This window comes from Lissotriton vulgaris, chromosome 5 (genome assembly GCF_964263255.1).
Source record: "Lissotriton vulgaris chromosome 5, aLisVul1.2, whole genome shotgun sequence".
In the NCBI taxonomy this organism is placed as follows: Eukaryota; Metazoa; Chordata; class Amphibia; order Caudata; family Salamandridae; genus Lissotriton; species Lissotriton vulgaris.
This window is the reverse complement of record NC_141693.1, coordinates 2000681518-2000705247: the sequence shown is the minus strand read 5'-3', so window position 1 is coordinate 2000705247 and position 23730 is coordinate 2000681518. Positions and strand designations below refer to the sequence as shown.

The window sequence follows — 23730 nt, the reverse complement described above, 5'->3', positions numbered from 1 at the left end:
GATAAGGTACATACACACCTGGGGCGCTAAGATAAGGTACATACACACCTGGGGCTCTAAGTAGAGGTACATACCCACCTGGGGCTCTGAGGGAGGTATGTGCACACCTGGGACTCTGAGAGAGGTACTTGCACACCTGGGGCTCTGAGAGAGGTACGTACACACCTGGGGCTCTGAGAGAGGTAGATACACACCTGGGGCTCTGAGATAAGGTACATACACACCTGGGTCTCTGAGATAAGGTACATACATACCTGGGGCTCTGAGATAAGGTACATACACACCTGGGGCTCTGAGGTAAGGTACATACACACCTGGGGCTCTGAGAAGAGGTATATACACACCTGGGGCTCTGAGGTGAGGTATGTGCACACCTGGGGCTCTGAGATAAGGCATATACACACCTGGGCTTTAGTGAAGAGTATATCCATAACTTGGTCTCTGAGGTGAGGTATATACATACCTGCAACTCTGATAGGAGGTACATACACACCTGGGCCTCAGTGAGGAGCATATCCATACCTTGGTCTCTGAGGTGAGGTATATACATACATGGGCCTCAGTGAGGAGTATATACATACCTTGGTCTCTGAGGTGAGGTATATACACACCAAGGCCTCAGTGAGGTGTATATCCATACCTTGGTCTCTGAGGTGAGGTATATACACACCAAGGCCTCAGTGAGGAGTATATCCATACCTTGGTCTCTGAGGTGAGGTATATACATACATGGGCCTCAGTGAGGAGTATATCCATACCGTGGTCTCTGAGGTGAGGTATATACACACCTGGACTTTAGTGAAGAGTATATCCATACCTTGGTCTCTGAGGTGAGGTATATACATACCTTGGTCTCTGAGGTGAGGTATATACACACCAAGGCCTCGGTGAGGAGTATATCCATACCTTGGTCTCTGAGGTGAGGTATATACACACCTGGGCTTTAGTGAGGAGTATATCCATACCTTGGTCTCTAAGGTGAGGTCGGTATATACATACCTGCGACTCTGCGAGGAGTACATGCACACCTGGGGCTCTGAGATGAAGTATATATGCCTGTGGGACTCTGCAAGGTGAATACACATGTGTGGTGCTCAATGGTGAGGTATAAACACACCTGGCACTCTGAGATGGGCTATAGACAGACCCGGACCCTGCGAGGAGTGCACACTCACCTGGGGCTCTGAGATGAGGTATATGCACAGGTTCCATTCTATAAGGAGTGTATATGGTCATACCTGGGTTCTGAGATGAGGTACATACACAGCTGGGACTCTGTGAGGAATACATACGGGCTCTGAGACAAGGTATAGGTACACCCAGGGTTCTGAGAAGAACATTGACACACCCAGGGAACTCTCAGGAGAGGAATTACATACCTGGGGCTCTGAAAGGATACCCACCTGCAGAACTCTGAGAGGAGGTATATGCTCACCTGGGAAGAGGTACCTGTACACACGGGGGCTCGGAGAAGAGGTATATACACACCTGCGGAACTCTGAGGGAAGGTATATATTCACCTGGGAAGAGGTACCTGTACACATGCGGGCTTGGAGATTTTGCATATAAAAACATGGTCTCTGATGGGGGGTACATGCCTGGGGCTATTGGGAGAGGTATGTAAACACCTGGAGCATGAGAGGAGGAAGTACACACCTAGGGATTCAGAGGGGTAGTGGAGAAGTGTGGCTCAGTGCTTAGAGCGGCAGACCTTGATGCAGAACGCTGGCCAGGGACCAGGGTTCGAATCCCACCTCGGCGGGTTTCGGGCTTAAATTCCTCTGACCGGATATTCTCGCCTCAGTGCCGATTCTAAGCATGGGTCCCACGCTGCAACTCTGGGCAATAGCTTGCTTAGTCTCCACAAAGGCCCCCTGATACACAAGGGATGCCTGGTTTCACCATGGGATGCCCAGGAGTGGACACCCCACAAGGAAAAGCCAGGAGGGGTTCCCTTGTGGTAGGAGTACAAGCGCCGGGATGCCTCCGGGCCACTGTTCGCGCTATACAAATACGCCACATTTACATTACAGACATGGAGACATGAAGGGGTTATAGGAGCAAATGAAGGCTTACAGTTCACTGACAAAATATCGACTACCAAAATATCTACAAACAATAATATTGAGTCAAAAATAGCGACTGCCTATACTTAAAATTAAAATTACAAAAATGTCCGGAAACAATATAGTTGTCACTAATATAGTTGACTAAAATGTCGATTTTTAAATATGTATAAATTTAAATAGAAACATTGATTACATTAAATAATAATAATATAATAAAAATAAAAAATACATTTAATAATTCTTTAGAAAAATATAACAATTATTATTATTTTCAAAGATTAAAAAAAACAAGTATATTCATATATATGTAATTGTATATCTAATTCAATGTTATTAAATTAATATTTTTAATTTATATTATAATGTAAAACATTTTAATATGTAATATTGTAAAAAATAAATATATAAACATATATCCAATAACATAAAATAAAAACATTTTAAGTTCGAATAAAAAATGCGGGGGGGGGGGAATCAATTTACTAAAAATAAATAAAATATTAAAAACAATAATAATTATAAATATTATATTTTAAATAACTAAACACATATTAATATAAATGTAAACAATGTAAAGTAATCTACAACATTTTACAAATAATACATATAATACTTCCACTACAATGTATACAAGAGTAGACAAAGTGTCACACTCAGAAGGTGTAAAATGTACAAGTCCCACTACACTAAATGCAACAGTAGAGAAACTGTTGGATTGCAGAGGGGTAAAACATACTATTCCCACTCCAGTCGGTACAACAGTAGGGAAAGTGTTGGATTGTGGAGGGGTAAAACGTACTATTCCCACTCCAGTCAGTTCAACAGTAGGAAAAGTGTTGGATTGCAGAAGGGTAAAAATTACTGTTCCCGCTCCAATGAGTGCAACAGTAGGGAAAGTGTTGGATAGCGTAGAGGTAAGACGTACTATTCCCACTCCAGTCAGTTCAACAGTAGGAAAAGTTTTGGATTGCAGAGGGGTAAAAATGACTGTTCCCGCTCCAATGAGTGCAACAGTAGGGAAAGCGTTGGATAGCATAGGGGTAAAACGTACTATTCCCACTCCAGTCAGTTCAACAGTAGGAAAAGTGTTGGATTGCAGAGGGGTAAAAATGACTGTTCCCGCTCCAATGAGTGCAACAGTAGGGAAAGCATTGGATAGCGTAGGGGTAAAAATTATTGTACCCGCTCCAATGAGTGCAACAGTAGGGAAAGTATTGGATTGTGGAGTGGTCAAATTTACTATTCCTAGTTCAATTTGTGCTAAAGTAGGGAAAGTGTTGGACTGTGAAGGGGTAAAAATTACTATTTCCACTGCAATCAACCCAACATTAGGAAGAAACAAATTCCCCTCAACACAAAATTCTTAAACATAGTAAACAAATACAAATATAAATATTTTAAAAAACGAATCTATTTTATATTAAAAATGAAACAAAAGAAATACATATATCGTTAAATACATATAAATAGCTACAGATATTATTATAATTAAAATACAAAAATATTTGTAATGTAAATACATATTTTTATTTATTAATTATTTATTAACAAATAAGTATTTCTCAAATAATTTGAATTTAGTTGCTTTCCACCAAATACCCCTACAAAAATCAAAATCCGCACCTAAAACGTAACTTTAAAAAGCAAATTATTTCCACTAACAACATAAATATTTATCAACAAACTAATTATCATTAATAAAAAACAATTATTCATTAAATATAAATAATTTGCTTACCACAATATACCCCCACAAAAAACACAAGAAACTCCTAAATACTAAAAAAAAAATATTACACAAGAAAGAAAAATAATTATCAATTTAATAATTAATATCAATTAAAAATGAATTTTTACCCAATTAAACTTAATTTTCCTCATACCGTATATCCCTAGAAAACCTACAACCCACACCTAAAATGTAAATAAAAAAAATGTAATTATACAATGAAAACAATTTAATTATTAATTAAATATTTATTATTAATCGAAACAATATATATGAATTACTTAGTATTAATTTACTTCCTGCCCAGTACCCCTATAAAGCCCACAACCGACACCAAAAATAAAATACAAAATTACACAATTAACATAATTAATTATCAATAACGTAATTAATATTAGTTAAAAACAAATTATTAATTAATTTGAATTAATTTACTCCCCACCCTGTACCCCTATAAACTCAAACAACCAGCCCCTAAAAATAAGAATTACAAAATTAACATAACTAATTATCAATTAAATATTTATTATTGATTAACATTCCCATTCTGTACCCCCATAAACCTCACAACCCACACATAAAAATGAAGGGCCTAATTACAATGTCGGTCAGAAAGCATTACGACTGACTCCTTGTCGGAATCGTTTCCGACGACTTGGGTTCAGTGAGTCTGACCAACCGATTACGATGTTTCCGAACACCGTTTGGTCAGACTCCCATTGACTTCAATAGGAGCCTGTGTTCCGACCGACAACATAGGCTCCCATTGAAAAATGGATGGTTGCGGAAAACCTTGCACCTTGTGGCAGGCACCCCATGGTTGTATGCATGGTTGTAAAGAGGGGTCCCATTGGTACCCCCATGGGATCCCCCATGGGATGCATAAAAGCTGTATGGTGAGCACTTGAGGCATAAAAGCTGCAGGGCAGGTCACTTGAGGCATAAAAGCTGCGGAGCAGGACGCTTGAGGCATAAAAGGTGCAGGGCTGGGTATTTGAGACATAAAAGCAGCTGGGCTGGCACTTGAGGCATAAAAGGTGCAGGGCTGGCACTTGAGGCATAAAAGCTGCGGGGCTGGCACTTGAGGCATAAAAGGTGCAGGGCTGGCACTTGAGGCATAAAAGGTGCAGGGCTGGGTATTTGAGACATTAAAACTGCGGGGCTGGCACTTGAGGCATCAAAGGAGCAGAGCAGGACGCTTGAGGCATCAAAGGTGCAGAGCTGGGTATTTGAGACGTAAAAGCTGCGGGGCTGGCACTTGAGGCATAAAAGGTGCAGGGCTGGCACTTGAGGCATAAAAGGTGCAGGGCTGGGTATTTGAGACATTAAAACTGCGGGGCTGGCACTTGAGGCATCAAAGGAGCAGAGCAGGACGCTTGAGGCATCAAAGGTGCAGAGCTGGGTATTTGAGACGTAAAAGCTGCGGGGCTGGCACTTGAGGCATAAAAGGTGCAGGGTTGGCACTTGAGGCATAAAAGCTGCGGGGCTGGCACTTGAGGCATAAAAGGTGCAGGGCTGGCACTTGAGGCATAAAAGCTGCGGGGCTGGCACTTGAGGCATAAAAGGTGCAGGGCTGGCACTTGAGGCATAAAAGGTGCAGGGCTGGGTATTTGAGACATTAAAACTGCGGGGCTGGCACTTGAGGCATCAAAGGAGCAGAGCAGGACGCTTGAGGCATCAAAGGTGCAGAGCTGGGTATTTGAGACGTAAAAGCTGCGGGGCTGGCACTTGAGGCATAAAAGGTGCAGGGCTGGCACTTGAGGCATAAAAGGTGCAGGGCTGGGTATTTGAGACATTAAAACTGCGGGGCTGGCACTTGAGGCATCAAAGGAGCAGAGCAGGACGCTTGAGGCATCAAAGGTGCAGAGCTGGGTATTTGAGACGTAAAAGCTGCGGGGCTGGCACTTGAGGCATAAAAGGTGCAGGGCTGGCACTTGAGGCATAAAAGCTGCGGGGCTGGCACTTGAGGCATAAAAGGTGCAGGGCTGGCACTTGAGGCATAAAAGCTGCGGGGCTGGCACTTGAGGCATAAAAGGTGCAGGGCTGGCACTTGAGGCATAAAAGCTGCGGGGCTGGCACTTGAGGCATAAAAGGTGCAGGGCTGGCACTTGAGGCATAAAAGCTGCGGGGCTGGCACTTGAGGCATATAAGGTGCAGGGCTGGGTATTTGAGATATAAAAGCTGCGGGACAAGGCACTCGAGACATACATGGTGTGGGGCACTGCTATTGAAGCATAAAAGCTGCGAGGCAGAGCAATTGAGGCATCAAAGCTGCAGGGCAGCCACGTGAGGCATACATTCTGCGGGTAGGACACTTGAGGCATAAAAGCTGCAGGGAACACAAGACTTAAAGTGAGGGGTGGAGGGCTTGAGATATTTAAGGTGTGGGGCAGGTCACTTGAGGCATGAGAGCTGTGGCGCAGGGCACTTGAGACATAAAAGGTGTGGCACAGGGCACTTGAGGCATAAAAGGTGTGGCACAGGGCACTTGCGGCATAAAAGGTGTGGCACAGGGCACTTGAGGCATAAAAGGTGTGGCACAGGGAACTTGAGGCATGAAAGCTGCGGGGCAGGGCACTTGAGACATAAAAGGTGCGGGGAAGAACACTTGAGGCATGAAAGGTGTGGCGCAGGGCACTTGAGGCATGAAATCTGCGGGGCAGGGCACTTGAGACAAAAAAGCTGCGGGGCAGAGCACTTGAGGCATGAAAGGTGTGGCACAGGGCACTTGAGGCATGAAATCTGCGGGGCAGGGCACTTGAGACAAAAAAGCTGCGGGGCAGAGCACTTGAGGCATGAAAGGTGTGGCGCAGGGCACTTGAGACATAAAAGGTGTGGCAAGTCAAGTCAAGTCAAGTCAAGTGATTTATATAGCGCGCTACATACCCAGAGGGTCTCAAGGCGCTTGAGGTAGGGTGGGGAATTACTTGTCGAATATCCAGGTTTTAAGTTGCTTTCTGAATGTAAGGTGGTTCTGGGTGAGGCGAAGGTGAGTGGGAAGTGAGTTCCAGGTTTTAGCTGCCAGGTAGGAGAAGGATCTGCCTCCCATGGTGGTTTTGTTGATGCGAGGTACAGTTGCAAGGGCTTGGTTGGAGGATCGTAGGTGGCGGGAGGGGGTGTAGAAGGAAAGTCGTGAGTTGAGGCATTCGGGTCCAAGTTCGTAGAGTGCTTTGTGTGCGTGGGTTAGGAGGCGGAAAGTAATCCTCTTGTTAACGGGGAGCCAGTGGAGGTTTTTCAGGTGTCCAGAGATGTGGTCTTTACGCGGGATGTCTAGTATGAGTCTGGCTGAGGCGTTCTGGATGCGTTGGAGTTTTTTCTGGAGTTTTGCGGTGGTACCGGCGTATAGGGTGTTTCCGTAGTCCAGGCGGCTCGTGACCAGTGCGTGGGTGACCGTTTTTCTAGTTTCGGTGGGGATCCAGCGAAATGTTTTTTTGAGCATGCGAAGAATATTGAAGCAAGAAGATGAGACGGCGTTGACTTGTCTGTTCATAGAGAGTGAGGAGTCCAGGATGACACTTAAGTTCCGTGCGTGGTCCGTCGGGATGGGTGCTTTTCCAAGGGCCTCTGGCCACCAAGAGTCATCCGAGGCGGAGGGGGAGGTACCAAGGATAAGGACTTCAGTTTTGTCAGAGTTCAGTTTTAGACGGCTGTACTTCATCCACTCGGCTACTTCTTTCATTCCTTCATGTAGGTTGGTTTTGGCGGTGTTGAGGTCTTTGGTGAGTGATAGTATCAGTTGAGTGTCATCAGCGTAGGAGATGATGTTGAGGTTGTGTTGGCGTGCGATAGCCGCGAGGGGGCTCATGTATACGTTGAAGAGGGTGGGACTGAGTGAAGATCCTTGTGGCACGCCGCAGATGACTTCGGTAGCTTCTGATTTGAATGGTGGAAGGCGGACTCTCTGAGTTCTTCCGGCAAGGAACGAGGTGATCCATTCCAGTGCTTTTCCTTGGATTCCGATGTTACTGAGGCGTTGTATTAAGGTGCTATGACAAACTGTGTCAAAGGCTGCGGAGAGGTCGAGGAGGATGAGTGCGACTGTGTCTCCGTTGTCTAGCAGAGTTCGAATGTCATCTGTTGCTGCGATGAGTGCGGTCTCAGTGCTGTGTTTGGCTCGGAAGCCGGACTGTGAGGAGTCGAGGGATTTGTTGGTTTCGAGGAAGGCGGCGAGCTGGTTGTTGACAGCTTTCTCGATGTCTTTGGCCGGGAATGGAAGGAGCGAGATGGGGCGGTAGTTTTTGAGTTCGGTGGGGTCAGCTGTGGGTTTCGAGGAAGGGCGCTGAGTTCGGCATGTTTCCAACTTTCCGGGAAGGTGGCGGAGTTGAAGGAGCAGTTTATGACGTCTCGGAGGTGCGGTGCTATAATGGAGTCTGCTTTGTTAAAGATGTGGTGAGGGCATGGGTCTGTGGGGGATCCTGAGTGGATAGAGTTCATCAGGCGGATGGTGTCCTCAGTGGAGATTGGGTTCCAGTCATTGAGGATGTTCAAGGGGGGTGGGGGTCCTTCAGAGGGTTGGTTGGGTTGGTCTTCGGGTCGGTTGTCGAAGCTGTTGTGGATGTCTGCAATCTTGTTGTGGAAGAATGAGGCTAGGGAGTCGCAGAGGGCTTGAGAGGGGGTGATGTCGTTGGAGTTGGCTGAGGGGTTGGTAAATTCCTTGACGATGTTGAACAATTCCTTGCTGTTGTGGGCGTTGCTATCTAGTCGGTCCTTGAAAGCGGCTTTCTTGGCATTCCTGATCAGTTGGTGATGTATACGGGTGGCGTTTTTGAAGGCGTCCTTGGTGCTGGTGTTTGGGTCTTTTTTCCAGGCCTTCTCAAGGGAGCGACAGAGTTTCTTAGATTTCTTAAGATCATCGTTGAACCAGGAGGCCTTCTTGCTGCCTAGTTTGATTTGACGTTTTTTCAACGGTGCTAGGATGTCGGCGCTGTTGGATAGCCATTGGGTGAGGTTAATGGCTGCTTGGTCGGGGTTTGAGGACTGGGCAGGGGGGTTTTGAAGAAGCGATGAGGAGATCTGGTTGATGGTGATTTTGTTCCAGTTTCTTCGCAGAGTGGGTTGAGGATGGTTGTTGGTTGTGGTCTTGTTGTAGGTAAAGTGAACGCAGCTGTGGTCCGTCCAAAGGAGAGCTGTGGTGTGGCTGAAGGAGACATGTTTGCTGGAGGTGAAGATAGGGTCGAGTGTGTGACCTGCGATGTGGGTGGGGGTAGTGACAAGTTGTTTAAGTCCGAGGTTGGCGAGCTTGTCCAGAAGGGTGGTGGCGTTGCGGTCGTTGTTCTTTTCAAGGTGAAAGTTGAGGTCTCCCAAAAGAATGTAATCCTCGGAGGGGAGGGCGTGTGGGGTGATGAAGTCCGTGATGTCCTCACTGAATTGTGCACGGGGTCCTGGTGGCCTGTAGAGGAGGGTGCCTCTGAGTGTGGTCTTGGGGTCGATGTGGATCTGGAAGTGAAGGTGTTCAGTGTTGGCGAGATTGACGTCTGAGCTGGTTGAGATGCGGATGGATTTCTTATGGACGATAGCGATGCCTCCTCCTGTTTGGTCGGTACGGTCCTTACGGATGATCTTATTGCCTTCCGGGATGGCAATGGTGATGTCTGGGGCTGATGTGGAGTTCATCCATGTTTCTGTTAGGAAGGCGACATCTGGAGAGATGGTGTCTAGTAGATTCCAGAGGTCGATGGTGTGCCTGTGGACTGAGCGGGTGTTGAGCAGGATGCATTGTAGGTGGTTGGTGTCAGGTATCTGTTTTGTGTTCGTGGATGAGAAGTCGTTCTTGGTGCCGTCGAACTTGCAGGAGTAGCAAGACAAGGGTCCATGGATGTGTCCGGGAGCGGCTTGGACGCAGTTGGGGAGTCGGCCGGGGTTAAGGGCTAGGAGGGTGGAGGCGTCGTATGAGATGCGGGTGGGGTGCGGGGTACAGGGGCCAGGGGGTCTGGCGCTGGGCGCGGTTCAGGCGCGGACGGGCGTAGACGGGCTTACCTTTGGCGCACCTTCGGCGCGGCCGTAGCGCGTGGACGCTGCACGTTGGGACATCTGCTTTAAATGGATAGTGGAGGGGGCGGAGCGTGGGAGGGTCAGCTGGGAGGCGGGGAGCGGGGAGGAGCCACGGGCAAAAGAAAATAAACAATAAGATGGCCGCTCGGTAGCAAAATCGAAACTGGGGCAGAGCCGGAGTTCGAGTTCGTGTAAGGTTCCTAATTAAAGTATTTAGTCACACTTCTTAGCCGCACTACAATGCTAGGTATGCAAATAATTAAATGCCAAATAGAGCGATAGCACGCGCACACAATGTCGCATAAACAGCGCTTCAAAACTGAATAGTAACGATACCAAGCGCTATAAATTGCGCAGTGCGCTGTGTCAGGGCAGGCAGGCAGCAGGTCTCAGGACAGGCAGGCAGCTGGGATAGAAGCGTCCGATGTGCTAGCCGAGTGCAGGGTGAGCGACCGCAATCTGCGGGGCAGGGCACTTGAGACAAAAAAGCTGAGGGGCAGGGCACTTGAGACATAAAAGCTGCGGGGCAGGGCACTTGAGGCATGGAAGGTGCGGGGCAGGGCACTTGAGACATAAAAGGTGTGGGGCAGGGCACTTGAGACATAAAAGGTGTGGGGCAGGACACTTGAGGCATGAAAGCTGCGGGCAGGGCATTTGAGACATAAAAGCTCTGGGGCAGGACACTTGAGAAATCAAAGGTGATTTGCAGGGCACTTGAGGCATAAAAAGTGCAGGGCAGGACATTTGAGACATAAAAGGTGTGGGGCAGTGCACTTGAGGCATAAAAGGAGCAGGGCACTTGAAGCATAAAAGGTGCAGGGCACTTGAGGCATAAAAGATGCAGGGCACTTGAAGCATGAAAGCTGCGGGGCAGGGCACTTGAGACATAAAAAGTGCAGGGCATATGAGACATAAAAGCTGTGGCGCAGGGCACTTGAGGCATAAAAGGTGCAGGGCACTTGAGACATTACAGGTGCAGGGCACTTGAGACATAAAAGGTGCAGGGCACCTGAGGCATGAAAGGTGCAGGGCACTTGAGGCATGAAAGCTGCGGGGCAGGGCACTTGAAACATAAAAGGTGCAGGGCATTTAAGACATAAAATGTGCAGGGCACTTGAGGCATAAAAGGTGCAGGGCACTTGAGGCATGAAAGGTGCAGGGCACTTGAGGCATGAAAGCTGCGGGGCAGGGCACTTGAGACATAAAAGGTGCAGGGCTCTGGAGACATAAAAGCTGTGGCGCAAGGCACTTGAGGCATGAAAGGTGTGGCGCAGGGCACTTGAGGCATGAAAGGTGCAGGGCACTTGAGGCATGAAAGGTGCAGGGCACTTGAGGCATGAAAGGTGCAGGGCAATCGAGGCATGAAAGGTGCGGGGCAGGGCACTTGAGACATAAAAGGTGCAGGGCTCTTGAGACATAAAAGCTGTGGCGCAAGGCACTTGAGGCCTGAAAGGTGTGGCGCAGGGCACTTGAGGCATGAAAGGTGCGGGGCAGGGCACTTGAAACATAAAAGGTGCAGGGCTCTGGAGACATAAAAGCTGTGGCGCAGGGCAGGTAGTTGTCTAAAACATGGCTAAAGGTTACAGTGTAACCTTTAGCCATGTTTTAGACAACTACTGTAATGTAATACAAATACCAATGAATTGGAATCTACAGTATGTCATATATGTAGATAGCTCATCACATATATATATATTTATAGTAGCTAAACATGATTGCTTTTTAATAATTGAATATGATCTAATAAAGAATACACATTTTTGTACCAAGTTTTTTTGTTTAGATACATTCATTATTGTCTGATGTCAGTCCTAGTCCATAATTTAACCTGTTCCTAATTTATTGTATTTTCAACTGTTAGATACAGATACTCTTGTCTTATGAGGGGCAGATACTGATACTCTCACCTTATGAGGGGCAGATACAGATACTCTCACCATATGAGGGGCAGATACAGATACTCTCGCCTTGTCAGTGGCGAATACAGATACTCTTGCCTTATGTGGGGCAGATACAGATACTCTTGTCTTATGAGGGGCAGATACAGATACTCTCACTTTATGAGGGGCAGATACAGATACTCTCACCTTATGAGGGGCAGATACAGATACTCTCGCCTTGTGAGGGGCAAATACAGATACTCTCGACTTATGAGGGGCAGATACAGATACTCCCGCCTTGTGAGGGGCGAATACAGATATTCTCACCTTATGAGGGGCAGATACAGATACTCTCGCCTTATGAGGCGCAGATACAGATTATCTCACTTTATGAGGGACAGATCCAGATACTCTTACTTTATGAGGGGCAGATACAGATACTCTCGCCTTATGATGGGCAGATACAGATACTCTCGTCTTATGAGGGGCAGATACAGATACTCTCGCCTTGTGAGGGGCAGATACAGATACTCTCGCCTTGTGAGGGGCAGATACAGATACTTTCGCCTTGTGAGGGGCAGATACAGATACTCTCACTTTATGAGGGGCAGATACAGATACTCTCATCTTATGAGGGGCAGATACAGATACTCTCGCCTTATGATGGGCAGATACAGATACTCTCGCCTTGTGAGGGGCAGATACAGATACTCTCACTTTATGAGGGGCATATACAGATACTCTCGCCTTATGATGGGCAGATACAGATACTCTCGCCTTGTGAGGGGCAGATACAGATACTCTCACTTTATGAGGGGCATATACAGATACTCTCGCCTTGTGAGGGGCAGATACAGATACTCTCGCCTTGTGAGGGGCAGATACAGATACTCTCACTTTATGAGGGGCATATACAGATACTCTCGCCTTATGATGGGCAGATACAGATACTCTCGTCTTATGAGGGGCAGATACAGATACTCTCGCCTTGTGAGGGGCAGGTACAGATACTCTCGCCTTGTGAGGGGCAGATACAGATACTCTCACTTTATGAGGGGCATATACAGATACTCTCGCCTTATGATGGGCAGATACAGATACTCTCGCCTTGTGAGGGGCAGATACAGATACTCTCACTTTATGAGGGGCATATACAGATACTCTCGCCTTATGATGGGCAGATACAGATACTCTCGTCTTATGAGGGGCAGATACAGATACTCTCGCCTTGTGAGGGGCAGATACAGATACTCTCATCTTATGAGGGGCAGATACGGACACTCTAGCCTTGTGAGGGGCGGATACAGATACTCTCACTTTATGAGGGGCAGATACAGATCATCTCACTTTATGAGGGGCAGATACAGATACTCTCGCCTTATGATGGGCAGATACAGATACTCTCGTCTTATGAGGGGCAGATACAGATACCCTCGCCTTATGAGGGGCAGATACAGATACTCTCGTCTTATGAGGGGCAGACACAGATACTCTCGCCTTGTGAGGGGCAGATACAGATACTCTCACCTTGTCAGGGGCAGATACAGATACTCTCACTTTATGAGGGGCAGACACAGATACTCTTGCCTTATGAGGGGCAGATACCGATACTCTCACTCTATGAGGGGCAGACACAGATACTCTCGCCTTATGAGGGGCAGATACAGATACTATTCCATTATGAAGGGCAGATACAGATACTCTCACCTTATGAGGGGCAGATATAGATACTCTCACTTTATGAGGGGCAGACACAGATACTCTCACCTTATGAGGGGCAGATACAGATACTCTCACTTTATTAGGGGCCGACACAGATACTCTCGCCTTATGAGGGGCATATACAGATAATCTCACTTTATGAGGGGCAGATACAGATAATCTCACTTTATGAGGGGCAGATACAGATACTCTCACTTTATGAGGGGCAGATACAGATACTCTCGCCTTATGCTGGGCAGATACAGATACTCTCGTCTTATGAGGGGCAGATACAGATACTCTCGCCTTGTGAGGGGCAGATACAGATAGTCTCACCTTATGAGGGGCAGATACAGATACTCTCAATTTATGAGGGGCAGACACAGATACTCCCACCTTATGAGGGGCAGATACAGATACTCTTGTCTTATGAGGGGCAGACACAGATACTCTCACCTTATGAGGGGCAGATACAGATACTCTCGCCTTATGAGGGGCAGATACAGATACTCTCGCCTTGTCAGGGGCGAATACAGATACTCTTGCCTTATGAGGGGCAGATACAGATACTCTTGTCTTATGAGGGGCAGATACAGATACTCTCACTTTATGAGGGGCAGATACAGATACTCTCGCCTTATGAGGGGCAGATACAGATACTCTCGCCTTGTGAGGGGCGAATACAGATACTCTCGACTTATGAGGGGCAGGTACAGATACTCTCGCCTTGTGAGGGGCGAATACAGATATTCTCACCTTATGAGGGGCAGATACAGATACTCTCACTTTATGAGGAGCAGACACAGATACTCTTGCCTTATGAGGGGCAGACACAGATACTATCGTCTTATGAGGGGCAGATACAGATACTCTTGTCTTATGAGGGGCAGATACAGATACTCTCAATTTATGAGGGGCAGACACAGATACTCTCACCTTGTGAGGGTCAGATGCAGATACTCCCGCCTTATGAGGGGCAGATACAGATACTCTCATCTTATTAGGGGCAGATACAGATACTCTCACTTTGTGAGGGGCAGACACAGATACTCTCACCTTATGAGGGGTAGATACAGATACTCTCACTTTATGAGGGGCAGACACAGTTACTCTCGCCTTATGAGGGGCAGATACAGATACTCTTGTCTTATGAGGGGCAGATACAGATACTCTCGTCTTATGAGGGGTAGATATAGATCCTCTCACTTTTTGAGGGGCAGACACAGATACTCTCACCTTGTGAGGGTCGGATGCAGATACTCTCAACTTATGAGGGGCAGATACAGATACTCTTGTCTTATGAGGGGCAGATACAGATACTCTCAACTTATGAGGGGCAGATACAGATAGTCTCACTGTTAGACGGGGACCCGGAGGGTCGGCCGAGTACAGGGGGAGAGGCCTCCGGTGAGGGCCGTCTCCAGCGATCGTACAGACAAGTAACCCCCCCCCCCACAAATGGACACCACACAAGGGTACGATCTGCACACTTTATATAGGATTCTTGAGGCAAGGTTATCAACGATACAGTGGGGGCAGGACACGAGGATCCTCCCAATTCTAGTCTCTGTAGGGAAAAGGGTAGCGGGACAGTCTTGGTACCGGTCCGGTACAAGGGCGGCCAGGAGGAGCTCACAATCCTCGAGCTCGGAGGTCTGAAAGGTCGGGCCGCGGCAGCGCCAGCAGGCTAGGATGATAGTTCTCGACAAGGAGGGCCGCGGCAGCGCCAGCAGGCTACGATGATGATTTCTTTGCAGAGGGGCCGCGGCAGCACCAGCAGGCAAGAGCGATGGTTCACAAGGATGGGCCGCGGCAGCGCCAGCAGGTCCAGACGAAGATGCACGTTGCAGAGGGCCGTGGCAGCGCCAGCAGGCTTCGGAGATGGTTCACAAGGCAGGGCTGCGGCAGCGCCAGCAGTCCGTCAGGGATGAGTTCTTCAAGGTGTCTCTCGACTCCAGGATACAACTGCCTTCCTGCTCTGGAGCTGCCCCAGTTATAGGTCTGGCCTCCTTTGATGTCCGGACCCTCGCGGTTGGAGGTCGGGAGGTCCGGGATGAGGGAGTCCAGACACACAGCAGGGGGGTGGAGCCAGCGCCCGGGGAGACCGGGGGCGATCGGCACCTGGCGGGGGAGAGCCATCGACACTCTTTTCTCCCATTGACTTGCCAAGTGGTCTCTTCACCTCCTGGGTGGATGGTGGTGCCTCGATGTCGGGGCCTGGTCAGGCCCAGGGTTGGGGTCGCGTCGAGGCCACGCGGCCTCGTGATGCAGTGTCCAAAGATGGCGGCTGGGCCGGGGCAATAGTGCTGACGGGGGCCCGGGACAGCCGATGCTGGGATGTTCGGGAGCAGGCGTCCCGTTGGGGACGGGTTGCGGGTTGCTTCGGTGGGTTGCCGGGGTGGTTCTTCTGGGGACACCGGGGGAGCCGGCGTCCGGGCCTTATCATGCGGGGAGGGAGCGGGCCCTACACGAGGCCTGTCCAACATGCGTCCCCCCCAGCTGAAGGCAGGGAGAGTCACCCATCCTCTTGGGTACTCTCCTCGCCGAGGCGGAAAAAGCGTGACAGGCCGTCCGCGTTGGCGTGGTCCTGGCCAGGTCGATGCTCCACAGTGAAGTCCATCCCCTGCAAGGAGATGGACCATCGCAACAGTTTTGGGTTCTCCCCCCGCATCTGCATCAGCCATTGCAGGGGTCGGTGGTCTGTCTGTACCCTGAAATGGGTACCGAAGAGGGAGGGCCGGAGTTTCTTGAGGGCCCATACCACTGCGAAGGCCTCCCGCTCGATGGTGCTTCAGCGCTGTTCTCGAGCCAGCAGGCGTCGGCTGATGAAGGCCACTGGCTGATCGATTCCCTCGGCGTTGAGTTGAGAGAGGACTGCCCCAATGCCATGATCTGAGGCGTCCGTTTGAACTATGAATTCCCGGCTGTAGTCGGGGGCCTGGAGCACGGGGGCGGTCTTCAACTTCTCGAAGGCCGCTTGACAGTCCGGAGTCCAGTTGACTGTTTTGGGGTTTTTCTTGGATGTGAGTTCCGTGAGGGGCCCCACAATGCTGCCATAGTCCTTTACAAACCGCCGGTAGTATCCGGTGAGCCCTAGGAAGGCCCGGACCTCGGTTTGGGTGACAGGTGGTTGCCAGGACTGGATGGCAGCGATCTTGAGCTGAAGGGGGGGCCACCAGACCGCTCCCCACTTGGTGTCCGAGGTAGGTCACGGACCCCTGGCCAATCTGACATTTGCTGGCTTTGATGGTGAGGCCGGCCTGCTGGAGGGCGTGCAGGACTTCTCGGAGGTGGTGGAGGTGGTCTGCCCAGTGGCGACTGTACACAGCGATATCGTCCAGGTAGGCGGCGCTGAATTCTTCGAGGCCCGCCAGTACCTGGTTCACAAGTCATTGGAAGGTAGCTGGAGCGTTTTTCATGCCGAAGGGCATCACTTTGAAGTGGTAGTGACCATCCGGGGTAGAGAAGGCGGATCGTTCTTGGGCCCTGGGGGTGAGGCCGATTTGCCAGTAGCCCGCTGTTAGATCGAAGATGCTCAGGTAGCGGGCAGCCCCCATGCGGTCAACCAGCTCATCCGCCCGGGGGATGGGGTGAGCGTCTGTTCTGGTAACAGCGTTCAGGCCCCGATAGTCTACACAGAACCGGAGATCGGGGGCAACACCCGGGGCGGCAGCCTTGGGGACCAGTACAACTGGGCTGGCCCAGGGGCTGTCGGATGGCTCGATCACTCCTAGGGCCAGCATTTTGGTGACTTCGTTCTGGATGCAGGCGCGCACCCGATCTGGCACTCGGTACGCCCTGTGTCGAATAGGTGGACTATCCCCAGTGTCCACGTCGTGAAGGCACCAGGGGGTGACCCCGGGGGTGAGGGAGAACAGGTTTGCAAATTGTAGCAGGAGAGCTCGACAGTCTTGGCGTTGCTCCGGGGACAAGGCATCGGAGAGTCTGAACCCTTCCACTGAGCCATCTTTCTCACGGGTCCTCAGTAGGTCAGGGAGGGGCTCGGAGTCTTCTTCCGTCCCACTATCTGTTGCCATCAGTAGGCTGAGCTCCAAGCGTGCGAAGTGGGGTTTGAGTCTGTTGGCGTGGAGGACTCGTAGGGGGTTCCGGGAGGACTCCATGTCTATTAGGTAGGTGACAGGGCCCTTGCGCTCTATCACCTTGAAGGGTCCTGTCCATTTGTCCTGCAGGGTACAGGGTTCGACTGGAGACATCACCCAGACTTGCTGGCCTGGTTCGAACTCGATGGAGGAGGCATGCTGATCGTATCATTTCTTCATGTCCTCCTGACTGGCCTCAAGGTTGGCTTTGGCGAGTTCCCTGAATCGCCGGGTCTGGTTGCGGAGGGTCAGGAGATACTTATATACATCTGGAGGGGTCTTCTGGGGGGCCATCTCCCATCCTTCCTTGACCAGGCTGAGGGGGCCCCGGACGGGGTGTCCGTACAGGAGCTCAAAGGGACTGAAAACGAGGGATTTCTGGGGAACTTCTCGATAGGCGAAGAGGAGGCACGGGAGCAGCACGTCCCATTGGCGACGTAGGGGTTCTTCGAGGCCCATGATCATTCCCTTGAGAGTGCGGTTAAACCGCTCGACCAGTCCATTTCCTTGCGGGTGATACGGGGTCGTGAACCGGTAGGTGACCCCGCACTGCTGCCAGAGAGACCTCATGTACTTCGAGATAAAGTTCGTGCCCCTGTCGCTGACGACTTCCCGGGGGAAGCCCACTCGAGAGAAGATCCCCATCAGGGCTCGGCCTACCACGGGTGCTGTCACGGTCCGGAGAGGAATAGCCTCGGGTTAGCGGGTGGCGTGGTCCACAAGGACTAGGATGAACCGGTGCCCCTGTGCCGTTCGGGGGTCTATGGGCCCCACAATGTCTAGTCCCACCTGTTCGAACGGGGTGGTGACGACGGGAAAGGGTTGCAAGGGTGCTTTTAATTTTTCGGCCGCTCTTCCCGCTGGCCTGGCAGGTGGGGCAGGCCCGGCAGTGGTTGGAGACATCATTTCGCATTTTGGGCCAGTAGAAGTGAGTTACCAGGCGGTTGTAGGTTTTGTCTTGCCCCAGGTGCCCAGCGAGGGGGACATCGTGTGCCAAGTTCAAAAGAAAGTCTCTGAAGCGGAGGGGCACCACCAGCACCCGACTGACCCCCAACTTGGCAATTCTTTGATCACTGTAGAGCAGGTCATTGTCCCAATAAATCCAATGGGCCCCTGCGATGTCTCCTGCGCTCTGGGCGAGGGCTTGCTGCCGGAGTCCCTCGAGGGAGGGACAGGTCGTCTGCTCTTGTCGGAATTGTTCCTGGGTGGGACCACCCTCTTGACGCCACTGGGCCAGGTCGGGAAGGTCCTGGAGTTGAACGGGCTCTTCTTCGTTTCGCTCTGGGGGATTGGCGCTTAGGGCGGCTCCCTCCGGGACGATCGGTGGAGGAGGTTCTGGCCATTCGGGTTCTTCGGGACTGGAGATGGCGCGGGCGGCCATGGACCGGGTCGTTATGCAGGCCCATTCAGGGAGGCCCAACATCCCCAGGTGCTCTTTTCTTTCGACGGCTGCCCAGGGGGAACTTTCGAGGTCGTTCCCCAGGAGGCAGTCCACTGGGGCATCATCGCGGACAGTCACCTTCAGCATTCCGGACACTCCTCCCCACTCGAAGGGGACGCAGGCCATCCGACATAGGCTTTCTGAGTTGTCGGCTGACCGGACGGGGCAAAGGACGTTCGGCAAGATCTGCTCCGGGGTCACCATATGACAGCGGACTGCCGTCACACTGGCCCCGGTGTCGCGTAGGGCTTCAGCCTGGCGCCCATTAATGTTGACCCACTGGCTGTATTTCCGCGTATTGGCGGGTAGAGGAGCCCGCGGAATCATGTCTCTCTCCCCTAGGCAGACCAGTGACATGGCGGCTGGTTCCCACTCGGGCTGGTCGGCCTCGTACTCTTCAGAGTCTTCTGGGGTTTGCTCTTCCCCCAGGGCGGCGGCAGCGACCTGGCGGGGCATAGGGTTCTGGTTCTTTGGGCAATTAGGGTCATTGGCGTAGTGGCCGGGTTGCTGGCATCGGTGGCAAGTAACGTTGGCTCTGAATCCTGGACGCATCGGGGGTTTCCCCTGCCGGCCGGGGGCGGGGCGTTGCTGGCAGGAGCCACCGGGACGGCGCCTCTGCCCCGACCCTGGCCTCCTCCTCCCCCTCGGGGGCGATGTGGTCCTTGTTTGGTTCTGTTTGGTTCGCTGGGCCCGTTTCGGGCAACTCGGGTGCTTTCCCATCGGTCAGCTTCGGCAGCGAGTTGCCGAGGTTCAGTCAGTTTACTGTCGAGGAGGTGCTGCCTGAGCTCGACGAAGCAATTGTTAGAGAGGTGATCCCACACAATAAGGTCAAAGAGTTGCTCGTAAGTGGTCACCTTGCTGCCCTTGACCCATCCCTCGAATGCTCTGCTGAAAAAGTTCACGTACTCCACCCAAGTTGTTCCCGGGATCCGTTTGCAGTCGCGGAACCTCTGGCGGTACATCTCGGGCGTGAGTCTGTATCGAGTGAGGAGGGCGGCTTTCATGTGGTCGTAGGAGGTCATCTGATGGTCCGGGAGTTGCAGCAGAGCGTCTCGCCCTTCGTTGACAAACCTCCCCCATAACCCGGCTCCCCAGTCGCTTCGGGGAATCCGGTGGGAGGTCATGGCTACCTCATAGGCTTTGAACCATTGCTGGATATCGTGTTTCCGGTAATATTCTCTGACGACATCCTTGGGGATGTGGACTTTAGGGTCTGTAGTGGCAGGAGTGTTCAGGCGCTCGGGCACCCCGAGATCTTTATTCTGTTTCCGAAGCTCTATTTCTTTCAGGTTGCGCTCATGTTCGTAGGCTAGCTTTTTCTCTTCTAACTCTCTCTGTCTTTGTTTCTCTTCCCGCTCCTCTCGGAGCCTCAAGTGTTCCAATGTTATTTTTTGTTCTGCCAATTTCAGTTCTCCATCCAAACGAAGTCGAGCCAGCTCCAATTCATGGAGCCTGCTTTTTTCCCGTTCTCGGATCTCCTCTGGGGAGAGACCCGATCTTCTTTCTTCCGTCGGAGTGGTGTTCGTTTCCGGTGCCTCGAGGCTTTGGTTTTGGGGTACGGCCGTACCCGTCTCTGCCCAAGATTCTAGGGCCTTTTTGAAGTCTTCTTTCGTGCTCAGTCCTGTGGTAGCAATGCCTAGTTCTATGCAGAATTGTTTTAGTTCTCTGTGGTTATACTCTTCTAGTTTCTCCATCTGGAATTTTTCTGTGGTTCCGCTTTCTTTTGTTGTCATTGTGGTTGTGTCGTGGGGTGAGTTACTCTCTATAGGATTACGCGTTGGTTCGGATCGCGCCGCTGGCCACCAATGTTAGACGGGGACCCGGAGGGTCAGCCGAGTACAGGGGGAGAGGCCTCCGGTGAGGGCCGTCTCCAGCGATCGTACAGACAAGTAACTTCCCCCCCACAAATGGACACCACACAAGGGTACGATCTGCACACTTTATATAGGATTCTTGAGGCAAGGTTATCAACGATACAGTGGGGGCAGGACACGAGGATCCTCCCAATTCTAGTCTCTGTAGGGAAAAGGGTAGCGGGACAGTCTTGGTACTGGTCCGGTACAAGGGCGGCCAGGAAGAGCTCACAATCCTCGAGCTCGGAGGTCTGAAAGGTCGGGCCGCGGCAGCGCCAGCAGGCTAGGATGATAGTTCTCGACAAGGAGGGCCGCGGCAGCGCCAGCAGGCAAGAGCGATGGTTCACAAGGATGGGCCGCGGCAGCGCCAGCAGGTCCAGACGAAGATGCACGTTGCAGAGGGCTGCGGCAGCGCCAGCAGGCTTCGGAGATGGTTCACAAGGCAGGGCTGCGGCAGCGCCAGCAGTCCGTCAGGGATGAGTTCTTCAAGGTGTCTCTCGACTCCAGGATACAACTGCCTTCCTGCTCTGGAGCTGCCCCAGTTATAGGTCTGGCCTCCTTTGATGTCCGGACCCTCGCGCTTGGAGGTCGGGAGGTCCGGGATGAGGGAGTCCAGACACACAGCAGGGGGGTGGAGCCAGCGCCCGGGGAGACCGGGGGCGATCGGCACCTGGCGGGGGAGAGCCATCGACACTCTTTTCTCCCATTGACCTGCCAAGTGGTCTCTTCACCTCCTGGGTGGATGGTGGTGCCTCGATGTCGCGGCCTGGTCAGGCCCAGGGTTGGGGTCGTTATGCAGTGTCCAAAGATGGCGGCTGGGCCGGGGCAATGGTGCTGACGGGGGCCCGGGACAGCCGATGCTGGGATGTTCGGGAGCAGGCGTCCCGTTGGGGACGGGTTGCGGGTTGCTTCGGTGGGTTGCCGGGGTGGTTCTTCTGGGGACACCTGGGGAGCCGGCGTCCGGGCCTTATCATGCGGGGAGGGAGCGGGCCCTTCACGAGGCCTGTCCAACACTCACCTTATGAGGGGCAGATACAGATACTCTCGCCTTATGAGGGGCAGATACCGATACTCTCACTTTATGAGGGGCAGACACAGGTACTCTCGCCTTATGAGGGGCAGATACAGATACTATCCCATTATGAAGGGCAGATACAGATACTCTCACCTTATGAGGGGCAGATACAGATACTCTCATTTTATGAGGGGCAGACACAGATACTTTCGGCTTATGAGGGGCAGATACAGATAATCTCACTTTATGAGGGGCAGATACAGATACTCTCGCCTTATGATGGGCAGATACAGATACTCTTGTCTTATGAGGGGCAGATACAGATACTCTCGCCTTTTGAGGGGCAGATACAGATACTCTCGCCTTGTGAGGGGCAGATACAGATACTCTCACTTTATGAGGGGCATATACAGATACTCTCATCTTATGAGGGACAGATACAGATACCATCCCTTTATGAGGGGCAGATACAGATACTCACGTCTTATGAGGGGCAGACACAGATACTCTCGCCTTGTGAGGGGCAGATACAGATACTCTCGCCTTATGAGGGGCAGATACAGATACTATTCCATTATGAAGGGCAGATACAGATACTCTCACTTTATGAGGGGCAGATACAGATACTCTCACTTTATGAGGGGCAGATACAGATACTCTCACCTTATGAGGGGCAGATACAGATACTCTCGCCTTGTGAGGGGCAAATACAGATACTCTCGACTTATGAGGGGCAGATACAGATACTCCCGCCTTGTGAGGGGCGAATACAGATATTCTCACCTTATGAGGGGCAGATACAGATACTCTCGCCTTATGAGGCGCAGATACAGATTATCTCACTTTATGAGGGACAGATCCAGATACTCTTACTTTATGAGGGGCAGATACAGATACTCTCGCCTTATGATGGGCAGATACAGATACTCTCGTCTTATGAGGGGCAGATACAGATACTCTCGCCTTGTGAGGGGCAGATACAGATACTCTCGCCTTGTGAGGGGCAGATACAGATACTTTCGCCTTGTGAGGGGCAGATACAGATACTCTCACTTTATGAGGGGCAGATACAGATACTCTCATCTTATGAGGGGCAGATACAGATACTCTCGCCTTATGATGGGCAGATACAGATACTCTCGCCTTGTGAGGGGCAGATACAGATACTCTCACTTTATGAGGGGCATATACAGATACTCTCGCCTTATGATGGGCAGATACAGATACTCTCGCCTTGTGAGGGGCAGATACAGATACTCTCACTTTATGAGGGGCATATACAGATACTCTCGCCTTATGATGGGCAGATACAGATACTCTCGTCTTATGAGGGGCAGATACAGATACTCTCGCCTTGTGAGGGGCAGGTACAGATACTCTCGCCTTGTGAGGGGCAGATACAGATACTCTCACTTTATGAGGGGCATATACAGATACTCTCGCCTTATGATGGGCAGATACAGATACTCTCGCCTTGTGAGGGGCAGATACAGATACTCTCACTTTATGAGGGGCATATACAGATACTCTCGCCTTATGATGGGCAGATACAGATACTCTCGTCTTATGAGGGGCAGATACAGATACTCTCGCCTTGTGAGGGGCAGATACAGATACTCTCATCTTATGAGGGGCAGATACAGACACTCTAGCCTTGTGAGGGGCAGATACAGATACTCTCACTTTATGAGGGGCAGATACAGATCATCTCACTTTATGAGGGGCAGATACAGATACTCTCGCCTTATGATGGGCAGATACAGATACTCTCGTCTTATGAGGGGCAGATACAGATACCCTCGCCTTATGAGGGGCAGATACAGATACTCTCGTCTTATGAGGGGCAGACACAGATACTCTCGCCTTGTGAGGGGCAGATACAGATACTCTCACCTTGTCAGGGGCAGATACAGATACTCTCACTTTATGAGGGGCAGACACAGATACTCTT

General features: G+C 50.9%; 1 protein-coding gene across 13 annotated transcripts in view; it reads left to right on the top strand.

The window, feature by feature from the left end:
* PRRT1B (proline rich transmembrane protein 1B) overlaps positions 1-23730 on the top strand; it is a 174633-nt gene that overhangs the window by 2601 nt on the left and 148302 nt on the right. The gene's annotated exons all lie outside the window — the stretch shown is intronic.